The sequence below is a fragment of the Sinocyclocheilus grahami genome, unplaced genomic scaffold, assembly GCF_001515645.1.
Source record: "Sinocyclocheilus grahami isolate Dianchi unplaced genomic scaffold, SAMN03320097.WGS_v1.1 scaffold566.1, whole genome shotgun sequence".
Classification (NCBI taxonomy): domain Eukaryota; kingdom Metazoa; phylum Chordata; class Actinopteri; order Cypriniformes; family Cyprinidae; genus Sinocyclocheilus; species Sinocyclocheilus grahami.
The window spans coordinates 133,831-148,038 of NW_015505745.1; positions in this window are offsets into that span (position 1 = coordinate 133,831).

Sequence of the window (14,208 nt, forward strand, 5' to 3'; positions counted from 1 at the left end):
AATTAGGGTTGGAGCTAAACTCTGCAGGACGCCGGCCCTCCAGGACCGAGTTTGGACAGCCCTGGTATATATGGTCAAAGCAATGCAAATACGCATACATGCAATGAGCTCTGTAATGAGCTCAACAAAGCCAAAGCCTGGACATTTTAGGCAATTTAGAAATTTTGAAAAAAGAGGACGTATGGCCACCATAGCCTTGGAGTCAAAAAGGCTGAGAACCACTGGTGAAGACTGATTACAAAATGAAAGACTCTTATGAATCAGTTATTTTTGACTGAATCGAACCAGGGTTCCCACTATATTGAAACACCTTGATATATGAAGAAGCCTCATTTTAAAAGTGTGATTTATAGACCTGAAAAAGTCATGTAAATTCATAAAATGTGCATTTTTATACTAAATTGTACTTAATTGACCAATCTTTGTGTGCTAGAAGGTCTATTTCAGGGCTGTCCAAACTCGGTCCTGGAGGGCCGGTGTCCTGCAGAGTTTAGCTCCAACTTGCCTCAACACACCTGACTGGAAGTTTCTATGCCTTGTAAGAGCTTGATTAGCTGGTTCAGGCGTGTTTAATTAGGGTTGGAGCTAAACTCTGCAGGACGCCGGCCCTCCAGGACCAAGTTTGGACAGCCCTGGTATATATGGTCAAAGCAATGCAAATACGCATACAGGCAATGAGCTCTGTAATGAGCTCAACAAAGCCAAAGCCTGGACATTTTAGGCAATTTAGAAATTTTGAAAAAAGAGGACATATGGCCACCATAGCCTTGGAGTCAAAAAGGCTGAGAACCACTGGTGAAGACTGATTACAAAATGAAAGACTCTTATGAATCAGTTATTTTTGACTGAATCATAAGCATACAGTACAAGAATAGTCAGATTCTCTAATGAACGATTAGGAGCTGATTGTTTTCAGTGAGTAAAAAACATGCAGACTAAGTACAGCCTGATTTCTGAAGGAATGACCCCAGTGATTTGTTTCTGTGCAATGAATCAAGCAAATACTTACAACTGTGATTTACTTTATTTATTTTACTTGATTATTTAAGTAAAAATGAGCATTATGGGTTTCTTCATTAGCATTTCATAAAAATAATTAAATATTTAGTTTGTTTATTGTTGTTTGGTGCACTCATAAAAGCATCTTACAATATTTACTATCAATTAAATGAAGAATCAACAGAGAAAAAAAGATTTTGATAATGGGTAAAGAATTAACATAATGAGTCATGATAATGAATTAACATAATGAGTAATGAATAATGTATTATCAGTAATTTGGTGCAACAAAACGTTCATTATCAAGAAAGATGAGATGTCTAACAAATGTACCTCAGTCATAATATGTTGAAAGCTACATCAGAATCAGTTTTTCTCAAACTTGTTTGTCAGTATGAGAATTTTACATATGGCAGGTTTACAATTCAACAAGTGTTGCACAACAAGGACAATCTGCATGCTTGACATCAGGATCGATATCGAGTACCTGACGATTCTGTTCCCTCAGTACACAGATGAGGCAATGACACTGGTGCATATTAATGGGCCATCAGTGACGCCAAAGGAAAAGGTCAATTTCTAGTGCAATGTCAATATCAAGGTGGTGCCGTTCTGGGCATTTAGCATTAGCCTATAAACAAAAGCAGCCAAACGTTATCAGTTACATTCAGCTGTATGTGAGAATGAGTTTACAGGTAAGTGGGAAGAGCACTTGCGGTCAGACTGTTTGAATTATTAAAGTGTTTGTCAGTGCCACTACTGCTATTAGCAGCATATTACCTTAAAGGACAAAAGTTGATGTAATGTTGTGGGAAAACCCTCTGTCATGATATTTATTCCACTATGTGAAGCCAAGAAACACTGAGCATCTGCAATGCAGCCCCGGAGTCAGCCTAAAGCCTTGTATAACAGCAGCTGAGCAGCAAGAGACTGAAAAAGGAAAAAAAAGAAAACAAAGCTAAATTAATAATGATGGTGGAGCCCACCAGCAGCAGGAGAGTGTTGCTGCAATATTGATGAGATCTGATCTGAATAGGAACAGAGTCTGAATTCGTCTGTACAGAGGCTTAGAAGTGTCATGAAAAGCTTGTTTTCGGTATAATGTATACTGTTACCTGCTTATTAAGCTACATATGGCTTCTTTTCGACAAGGCCAGGGCATTTTCATGCAAAATCAGCTCACAAATATAAGATCCTCACAACACAAGAAAAAACAGACAATATTTTTTATCTGGTTTTGACGTTAAAGCATGAAAAGAGATGTGCACATTGAATAACCTGCCAGCATGCAAAGGTAAATACATTTGCATGATGTGTTAATCATGGTAATTATCTTATTACAGGTTACAGATGGCATTTACCCATTAAAAATGACATAGTTTAAGGTGTTTTCTCACCCTCATACATTGTTGGGTTATTAAGCACAGTAAGCAAAGTAAAATTGTGCATGTGAATTCCTTTACCAAGAGTATTTGCATAAAAACTTAATTTTGCCATGTTTGCTGCAAAGTTGGGCTTGAATTATTCCTGTTCCTCAAGGATATACAATAATCCACACAAGCACTGAATATCAATTGCCTTTCACGAGTTCCAAATCAATATGCACTATCCTTAAAATGACCCAATCAGTTTTTGCAAAGCATATCGCCCTTTTATATAACACATAAAATGCTGAATTATTTATACAGAGTATATGGATTTAAGTGTTGATGTAAGAACTGTGAGAAAAGTTTTGAGGCAAGTAAGTAGCAGTTTTTGATTAAATACAAAACTTGCTACTTCTAAGACATTTATGAAGGTTGATTAAGATGAGCAATAGTGTCTAAGCTGTTTCCTCTGATTTACTCTCTTGCTGCTCTCTTGGGTCTTTTGCACAGACCCAGAATGCTTCTCATAAACTGTATTCCTCACCTATTATCATTCAGGCATACAGTGGCCGTTTTATTCAAATGGATGTAGTGTTTCTCACAGGAGCAGAAAAATGGCCACTTGTGACAATGATTATTGATGCTAATGAATACAATTTTGACATGACACTTTATTTCCCCTGTTCATTCACACAAAGACACCAATCAGGGCAAACCCCTCATCAACAAGAGTCACATACACACACCCATGAGAATTCAGTTAGCAGTCACAGAAAATGAGGAGAAATTAATCAGGTTTACTGGAGCGCATAGGCCTATTTTTTGTGTTTAAAACAGCAGAAGACATTCAGGTTAGTAATGATCATATCTGATTCAGTCAGTGGCTCTCTAATGTTGGGCCACGACCAACAAATGGGTTGCAGGCCTGTTTCTCTGACAACATGGAAAACACTGCTAACTGGCAATAATTGAATGCTATTAAATAATAAGAAAATAACAAAAATAAAATAATGTTCTTTTAATATTAATAGATTAAATTATAACTAAATAATTTTGCATAGTTATTCTGCATGTAATTTTTACAGAAAAATAACTATTTTTAACTGAACGTTACCTTATGATATATGGTGAAAATTTTTTAATGATTTAACATCACATTTTTACTGTAAAATACTTTCAAATTTATGATTAATTTTTAAATAAAAACCACGAATTACTGAATAATTTACAGTTAAAAACAGTAAAATTATATTTCAAGAAACTCTTCATGACACATTTCAAATCATATTTTATTTAAATAGTTTTAAATAGTTTCTTATTTTTGTTATTAGTAATGTACATTAGGTTATTTTGTGTTACATTTTATGTAATTAAGTCATGTTACCATGATGGTGTTTTATCTTTGTGCATATGACCCTGCGCACCGTCTATATAATTGGTTGTGTTTTATGATTCATTTTCACCATAACATTTTATGGTAAGCATTTTGCTGTACATTTAATATGATTTTTTTATAGTGTACAGGGATAGGAAAATAAATTATCAGGTTTTAAAAAAAGAAGAGAAAACACGTGTTTGGTTGACATCAAATGCTGTGCTTTCAAAAAAAAAAAATACTTCTGTCACTTAGAGCAGCCAAAATGGAACAGTCATGTGTTGTGTCCCAGAAAACCATGAAGGTAACCAATCAATGTAAAAATAAATAAATAAATAAAATAAAAAACAGACTTGAACACATGAATCCTGAGCCCTGAAGGAAAACCACTTGAACCCCACTTTATTCAACCATCCCATACTAACTGAAGATGTCATCTCATAAACCTCTGGAAGACCTACAACATATTCAGACCCCCAATCTGAACCCATTACATAACACAGTGAAGAAGAACATCATCTCGCCATCAGACTGAAAGTCTGAGAGGTTGGGAATAAAATTTTCAAGAGGCATCATTTTATGAGCATAATTCATTTCTGAAATGTCCTTGCAACGTGAATTATTTTAAAAGGAATCCTTAAGCATTATTCATAACTTAACACACTGATCAATAAGAGATTCGTCCATTTAATTAAATGTACAACCATCCATAAGGCATAAATACACAGTGGCACTCCAGAATATCAGAACATGTGTAATCTTGTTTTATGAAAGTATCACCATCAAATAAATCTGTAATTTCAAATTCTTCAAAGCTTCCTCTGTTCAACTCTTGATCAAAGTATCTTTCCTTTCCAACTACTGTCAAATCCACAGAGACGGAAGCAATTATAAGAGCACAAGTGCCTCTTGCTGTTGCTGATGGCAAGATGCCATAAAGCACTACATGTGACTACTTTAAATTATGCATAAATGTAAATTAGAAGGCTCGCTATGCAGCAAACACATACAGTACACCAGACTAATCCATTTGTGTAAAGCAGTAAATCCTGTTAAAGTAATACTGTAGTGGAGTAATTGGCTCGATGTCTTCCCACAACTCTGGTGCCAAACTGTGACACTCAGCTGAGGCTGTACCTCTAGAGAAATTCACTGAAGTGGGTTAATGTGCTCAGATAGGAATCTTCTGATGGGTCTCATGACTCATGCTACTCTGAAAGCAGCTTTGTGTTCAGATCAATATTCAATATCTTGTGTGGATATCAGTATGTGTCAGTAGTGATCTTAGGAGGTCTGCTTAGCAAAAACAGAGTGCATATCTCTTTTCGCACGCTTCTCAGCTGTTCAGTAAGTGGAACATCGCACATATATTATGCATGAGAAGTAATGCACACTTTGTCTATACTGTAGAGTGCAACTGCTAAAAATTGAAAACAGCCTGAAAATGTTAGCTTGTGTAGGTATTAATTAAAGAGATAGTTTATCCTCATAGTTTATCCTCATAGTGTATCCTCATGTTGTTCCAAACCTGTAGCAATGTCTGATTCATACACAATTCTTTTTATTACATTTATAAATGAGTCGGTTGATCCAATTCAGAAAACCAGTTTGAATTATTTGTTTACAAATCGGACTGATGTTCTTGAGTTCAACTCACTGATTCGGTGATTCACAGATAACAGCTTACTGGATGGGAAGATTATTAGTGAATATCGACTTAAATTTCAGTTGGTTATGGAAAAAAGTGTCTGCCATGGAATTTAAAAACAAATCTCATAATTCTTTGTTTCTCAAAAAAAAAAACTCAGAATTGCTAGCCTTAAATAATTACGAGTTTACATTTCACAATTCGGGGACTTTTCTTCTCAGAATTGCAAGTTTACATCTTACAATTCTGAGTTTGTATCTTGTAACGCCCTTCACAAAGACCTGCCCCCGTTATTTACTGTTGCCACATCCGACAAGCCATGGCTCTCTCACGCCACACATCATGAAACGAAGTCTCAGCTTTCAAATTTTGTCATTTTGGAAGAAATTCAAACAATAAATACCATTTTGTGGCTCTTTAATGTGTCGTGACGGATCGCTGTAGTGCCTGAGTTCAAGCAGGATATGTGTCATCTCTTCCTCTTTACTAGTTATAGAACAAAATAAGCATGAATGAACATCAGAAGGTATCTTGTTCCAACCACGGAAAGACGTCAATACACTTACACACCAATACACACCACATGAAAAAAGTAACATACAACATACAATATGAAAAATAGATATTGATTTTGTGATTTGCTGAAGATTAAATTTAAGTGTCATTAAATTATTAGTATTTTTAAAGAGCATTAAATGACAATACAAGGTAATCTATATGTATAAATAGAGGAAAGATACAATATAAATCGATACCAGTAAATTAAAAATACTGGCTGATAATAAACGATATAGTACCAATAGATCTTTCAGCCCTACTAGTGTCCTGTTTTTTTGTCTGGGAAAGACTGCAATGATGTCAATGCCGTAATAACTGGAATCGCACTGATCTCAATATCTCGTTTGATGCTGTTTACTCAAAAGACTTCAATGTGAAATCTACTGTACAAGACTCTCTCACCCTTTCACCATCTCCGCCATCGCATTTCATTAGGAAATGTCACCAGTTCTTGTCACTTGTTTAGCAGAGTGTCTCTTTTTAATCTGGACTGAACTGTCAGATCACAGTCTGGACCAATTTCCCATCTGACTCCCTCATTATGATGCTACTGTATGAACAATGGGTTAGATGTAATCATGCTGACTTTCAAAAAGTGTTAATCTCATCACTACATCCTTTTATGTACAAATACTTTGTAATTTGCTCTGTTTACAAAGCTATCAGACTCAGCCCTAAATAATTAAACAAAGAATGAAAGAGGATTTGAAATCAAACCACAGTTTATGGGCTAGTCCCTGTAGTGCTGCGGAATATATGATCCAAGACCATTATTTAAAAGGCTCATGATCAAAGAGCAGAGCGCAGCATAGGCTCTATCTATGTAAACATCAATCACATTTGCACCAGTCCTTCGATTTAAGTCCAATTTGAGACCAGCTTCACATGGGAGAGATTTTAATTAATGTGGATTGCCCTAATTAGCCTCTTTGTGACTGTCTTAATTACCAGGACAAAAACCGGGACACCCCAGTTTGAATTAGCATCATTCTAGTGGATTCTGAGCTTTATTTTTATGCAGCAAGGTCAAATGTTTCCGTTCTGCTCTCCTTGCATTAATGAGACTGATTTTGCATGTGTATTGAATCAGATATGACAGATTATCGTTCCTCTGCTAATGTCTGCCATTGGTATCCAGAGAATATTTTTTCCATAACAAAACTCATTAAAAAAAAAAGGGAAACAAGTTTTTGTCTATTTTTCAGGAGAAAGTATGGAAGCCTGTTATCACCTCAGAGTAAAACTTTTAAATGTTATCGCAGCAAAGTCGCAATAATGAGATATAAAGTTGACAAGAAAAGAAGTCACACTATGAAATATAATGTCACAATGTGAGATATAAATTCACACAAATTCGCAATTACAAGAAAAAGTTGCAGTAACTCACAATTACAAGAAATTCACAATAACAAGAAATAATGTCTAAATATAAAGATTAAAAAAATAACAAAAAAGTTGCAACTGTGAGATATAAATTTGCAATGACAGGAAAAGAAGTCACACTGTGAACTGTCACACTGTGAAATATAAATTTGCACTTAAATTTGCAGTTACAAGAAATATTTTAAATTTCATGATGAAAAATAAAGAAAAAGTTGCAACTGTGAGATATAACATCGCAATGACAAGAAAAGAAGTCACACTGTGAAATATGTCACAATGTGAGCTATAAATTCGCACAAATTCACAATTACAAAGAAAAAGTTGCAATAACAACAGAAAATCACAATTACAAGAAATTCGCAATTACAAGAAATAAAGTCTAAATATAATGTAAAAAATAAAGAAAAAGTTGCACCTGTGAAATATAAATTCGCAATGACAAGAAAAGAAGTCACACTGTGAAATATAATGTCACACACTAATTCTTAATTGATGAGAACAGGTGCATTAACAAGAAAAGGTTGAGAAATGAACAATTACAAGAGATAAAGTCTAAACATAAAGATAATAAATAAAGATAAAAGTTTCAATTGTGAGATATAAATTTCGCAATTACATGAAAATTCTCAAATATAATAAATAGTCACAATTATGAGAAAGTTGCAAATACGAGAAATACAGTCTCAGTTATGATATATGACGTTGCAACTATGAGAAATAAAGTTGCAATTGACCAGGGAAAAGAAGATGAAATTATGTAAAATAACGTTGTTATTATGAGAAAGTTATGAGATATAATGTCACATTGTGTGATTTAAAGTCTTTGGGCTTCCATACACAAGTGAGAGACTGATGATAGCCAAGAATAGAAATGACGAAATTACAAATTCATAAAGGTCTACTGAAAAGCAGTAGATTTTCTATGTACAATAAATACTTGTGGCTTTACACACCATATTTATGAATTTCAGTTGCATCCCTGGTTTCAAACGAGATGAGAAAATATTAAAAACCCTGTGAACCTCAGAATTCCCAGTATTGCCTGAAGCAGAGGATTTGTTGCATTCCGTAAGTTTGACGGCCACGTAGCAAGAGTCAAAACAAACATAACTTGATAGAGTTGACGTACTTGAAGTAGTATGCCAAACAGCCTTTGGCAGCTCAGGAGACTTAATTAAATGGAAATTGACGAATGAGAAGCTTCACCAAAAGGATTGAGCTTCCATGGCAACAAAGTTGGGAAGGTTTAATTTATGTGTGAGGATTTTCTCTCTCTCTCTCTTTCCCCGCATTATGGGGAGTCTCAATAAAGCATTAGTGAATAGTGATGACATTACTTCTATTGGAAGGCCTTGTCACCAAGGGCTACTCATTGGTCTGAAGATACAGCTCATCAGGTGCTGTGGATTTGGTTATTGGTATGGCCTAAATATAGCACCAGGGCCGCTATTAGATGAGAGCAGACAACTAGACCCTAGAGTAAAGGAGCATTTGCAGAGGAATTCAGGCAATGGACATCTAGCAGACACTTAGATAGAATGCAGGAAAATTCATTTGGGTTTGAATTTCATTTAAGAGCAATATTGTTGAGAGACTTTCAAATCCAACTTAATGCCAATCATTGATTAAATGGCCAAAAGAATTAATCTCAAACAGAGCTACTCATGCTTGCTGGAAATGTAGTTTGAGTGATGAATGGAGCTCAAGCATAGTTCAGACAGACCACGGCGTGACAGCAAGCACTAGCTGATGCTCAGCTGATTGAAACGCCTCCCACTACAATTAAATAAGATATATAAGTAGGGATGGGTATCGTTTACATTTTATCGATACCGATACAGATACCGATACTGCTTATTGATACTACTCTCTATAATTTGGTGCAAAAAGACGATGTGAAAAGATGTTGAAAATTTCACGTTATTTTATTACTGCTGAACTTTAGTACTGCAGTTTACAAATGCCTCTTAGCAAACAGAAATAGGCACATAACAAAGCACATTTAAAATAAAAAGGCCCTTCAAAAAGAGAGAGCCAGAGAGAAAGAATTCCTGAGCATACCACAGCACAACATATTTGAACAGCATGTGCATAGGAGCACAACAGAATGTAATAGAGAATTCTGGCAATTTTTATTTATGAAAATCAACATATTGAGACTTTCTCAGGAAGCAGGCACGATCTCTCCTTACAGAGACTGTCACCGGCTGTCGAGAACACTCTTTCGCACGGAGTTGAGGAAGCCTGAACACACAGGTTGATGGTGAGGAGCTGTGAGAGTGTCTTTCTTATCCCACCACCAGAGGACAGGGTCTTTTGATGTGGGGATGGGAGGCAAGGCTCTGTAGACTGACACTTCACTCTTCATCTTCTCGGTGTAGTATGCTGTTAAATGAGGAGTCTCTTCAGCTCTCTGTCCTCTTCTGTGAAGAGTTCCTCTAGTGCAGAGTCTCTTTGTTTCGGAAGCTGAAATATAAGATTTGCCATGGTATTGTAGTCAGCTTTATTCCTTGCTTGTTAGAACACAGCATAAGCATCACATAAATATATCTAACTTACCACGTCCACCTCCTCCTCTTCATGCTCTTCTCCATCTTGGGTCTGTTGCTCATCCCACACTCCCATTACCTCGTCAGCCTTTTCTGGCAACTGAGAGGAACATGACCTCATTAATGTCATGTACATTATTACATTCATTCAACATTAAAAATAAAACATCTCATAGTACACATATTCTGAAAGAAACAATTAAATGAGTCCATCTTTTCAAGGATAGGCTGAATTTGGCATTGTAGTATTATATGTTAGGAGATGTAGCATTCCTGTTGCTGGACACGCACAGCATAGATGTGTATAGAATGCGCATCACACTAACAAACTCCTCAGCCTTCCTTAAGTCATCCTCTTTAACCTAGTCTGAGATTAAATTAATTCATTTATGATGTAAATTTAGTACATTAACATTACATTATTTGTCTTCATCATTACATGACCTTGATTCAGGCTGGCATGAGCACTTACAGTACAATACAAAATTATAGTATGTTTAGTAAGCCTAGCCAGTTCATTAACTTAAATCTACTAGTTCTACTAATGCTTATGTGAAATCCAACTCATTGAATTACCTGTCTCTCTTCATGAGCTGTTTCGGGGTTTTGATCAAGGGTATTGTTCAACAAATATTTCAACCATGAGGAACAAGGAGTTCCAGCGGGTCTTGATGTCCAGGACAACAGAATGGTTTGGCAAGCCTGAAACATAATGGCCAATTGAAATAAATTTAAATGAATAATTATTAATATGCATTAATAAACACCAGTGCATTCGTGCATTAATAGTAACTAATGCATGAATAAAACTGAAATAATGATTGAATTTCTTTCTTACTTTCTTACTGCTTCTCCTCAAAGATGTTCTTCACAATGGATGATCATTTTATCCATACAATGACATTACTCATTCTTGCCAACCACTTGGAGAGGGCTGGGATGTTGTACACCTTTTGTGCAGCAAGGTTGAGGGTGTGCGCAAAGTACCCAAGATAGCTGTCGTACAGCCACTTCCACATTCGCAGCATTGTCTACAGTAATTGCTATTACTTTCTCTCCTAAACCAAATTCTTGAATGACTTCTCCTGTCTCCTTTGCTACAACTAGACCACTCTGAGACTCATATAAAATAAAGTGTATATTTATGTGTACGTCACTTTGAATAAAAGCAGCCTGTATATTGATTCATTCGTAAGTCGCTTTGCGTAAAAGTATCTGCTAATAATGGAATAATGTAGAAATTGTGCGTAATTTAAAAATTCTTAATTTTACTGTGTAACGATTCTTTGTTTCAAATTTCCCATAATCTTAAAACTTTATTAACTTCCAGGTTTAAACTGAAAGATACAGATTTTCAGTGTGATCTCTTTTTGTAGCCCGCTGGATCTCTGAACTTCTGGACCTCAGTCAAATATGGCATTGTAACTATTGACCTGTTGATCATAGATGGATTTGTGGATTGTAATGCACCTATCTTGAAATGCAGCATCACTTGTGAAAGTCTATGTTTAGTTTAACATTTACGTAAAAATCCCCAAGAGTGGCCCTATAGCAAAGGTATGCTGGAGGTCTCTATCTCTGACTCATGTTGACTCACCATGGAATCTAGTCCTGTTTGGGTTAAATGGGATAAGAGGGGGGTTTCTGATGTAATGCATTTAACATATTTTATTAGTGTCCCTCATACAGAGGAATAAACATGATATTACTTACATTACACAGTGTACTGTTAGTCAGTACTTTCTAGAAGTGCCGTCTAAACAGATTCTGTGAATGAACCTCAGACCATACGATCTGGAAGCAGCCCAGTGCACAAGTAGGTTGCCATGGTGAGCAGTGGAAAGGTTCTCCCCATGGAGACTGACAAATTCGAATCGGGCAAAAATCTGTTCTATTGCTGTTGGAAAGATGTTGAGTCTGGGGGACTAATTAATTTACAACCATGCTTTGTCTTGTGAAGAAGAGAAAATCTACTTTAGACTATCACTGGATTCATCTGAAGTTTATTTATTTTGAAAGAAATTAATACTTATATTTAGAAAGAATGCATTCAATTCATCAAAAGTGGCAGTAAAGACATTTATAATGTTACAAATTTGATTACTATTTCAAACAAATACTGTTCTTTGAAACTTTCCACTCATCAAAAATTCCTGAAAAAATGTATCATGGTTTCCACAAGAATATTAAGTAGTTCAACTGTTTTCAACATTCATAATAATAATATGTTTCTTCAGCAGCATATTAGAATGATTTCTAAAGGATCATGTGACACTAAAGACTGCAGTAATGATGCTAAAAAATCAACTTTGCATCACAGGAAGAAATTACATTTTAAAATATATTTAAATAGAGCACAATTATTTTAAATTGTAATAATATTTCACAATATTACTGTTTTACAGCAGTTTTGATCACATAAATGCAGCCTTGGTGTACATAGGAGACTTCATTAAAAAAATGGTAGTGTACAAAATTTAAATATTATAGTCTTTCTAGTTCAGTCAATTATTAGTCTTTCTCTTGTAGCAAAATGGAGTAAATATACCGAAACATTATGGGGTATTTGCAGTCAAATTCTCTACAGAATACATATAAGTCAGTTTCCATTCCAGTGTAAAACCTAAAACAGGTAATTTGTGAGATACATTTGATATCAAGTCTCAAATACAAGAATAGTCACTTTTTTGTTAATTTTACTTTGATGTCGAAACATGACTCTCTAAGAATGAAAGTCCTTCCCCTTAAATCTTCCTACTGGCGGATCATGGTTCATGAGGTATAGCTACTAGTAATGATGTTACCATTGGTCTCTTCGTGTGATCTTGTTTGTGAACATGACCATCTTCATTGAGTTATACTATGGAGCCTTTTGAAGCAAATGAGGAAAAGTCTGAGAATAAGACTCCCTCAAATATCCTGTAGAATAATTTTCTGCTATGCTGTTTATCATCAAATGTGTAAAACTGGAAGACTGATGAGCATACAGTTTCACACTGCTGCTTTCAACAGTTATAAGATTCTAAATGATGGCTGGCTTAAGGTGCATATTCTGCGTGACCTTAGAGGAGACGTGTCGTGACTGTGCACCCAGGGTCCCTGTTATTACATTACTATCTACTTCACGTCACAGAGAGGGAGACGAACATGGCCATTTGAGGCCAGCGGTGCAGCCTGACAGGGAGTGGAGATCAACAGCGTTGGACGCCTGTTGCTCGGGATCAAACGGACAGAGACATCAAATAACACTGATTTCCGGGAACAAGCATTTCACACATAGGGCGATGTGTGACTCAACAGTTAAAATGTCACTGGGAGGTGAACAAGTGACCTTTAAAGCTCATTTTGGTTCTAATAAAAAGCTACTAAAATTAGGCCATCAATATAACTGTTGGTGGACCGGCGCACAGACACACATTTGGAGGCAGTTGGAGTCTATCAGCTCCTTCCTGCATGAGGCCAAAGATACCTGTTGGTTTTTATTTGTTTAGCACAACCCTCATCTCATTCCTGGCTTTGGATCATCACATTAATATGCCAGCTATAAAAAAATACATATAAAAAGACACTGTCAAAGACAACATTTGGCATCGCAACAAGTGCCAGTGCCTTCAGGATACAAATGATACACATCTTTGTGATTTTAAAGACAAAATGAATGTGTCTTACAAAACAGCCATGATAATGACAGATGCAAATTAAGAAATTCAATTTAAATTCCATGTGGATGAACATAATCCTGGGGCTCTTGATCAACCAGCTGCTGAGTGTAACATCTGGAGATGCTGCTGATGGCTGCAGTTAACTCCTGCATCATGAATAGATGAGGAGAACTCTTCAAAATCAGTGAATGTCTTAAAGTGTTTGTTTTCTGGCAATTTAACAACAATGGTCCACACAGCATATTTATTTAGATTGAGTGGAAATCACAGCAGAAGGGATGCACACTGGGGACCTAAAAACCCAGATCCAGCCACCCACCGCTGCCCTGTCCACCCACAGCCTGACTGCAAGGTTACGTCAAGGTGTCAGCAATGTATCCGGATCAGGCTAACTTTGCCAATTCAGTTACACTTTACAATTAGGTTGTATATGTTAAATATTACTTAATGCAATAATCAAACTGCCTTAGTGTGATGTGAGACTGAGACTGCTTTAAATCCTGTCCTAACATATAATGTCTCAACATAAAAAATATATATGATAAAGAAATGAACATTTTAATATCTTAATAATTATTTTGGGTTCACAGGAAAAAGACAAACAACTTTCAAATGACATTATGGGTAGTATAATATATATATATATATATATATATATATATATATA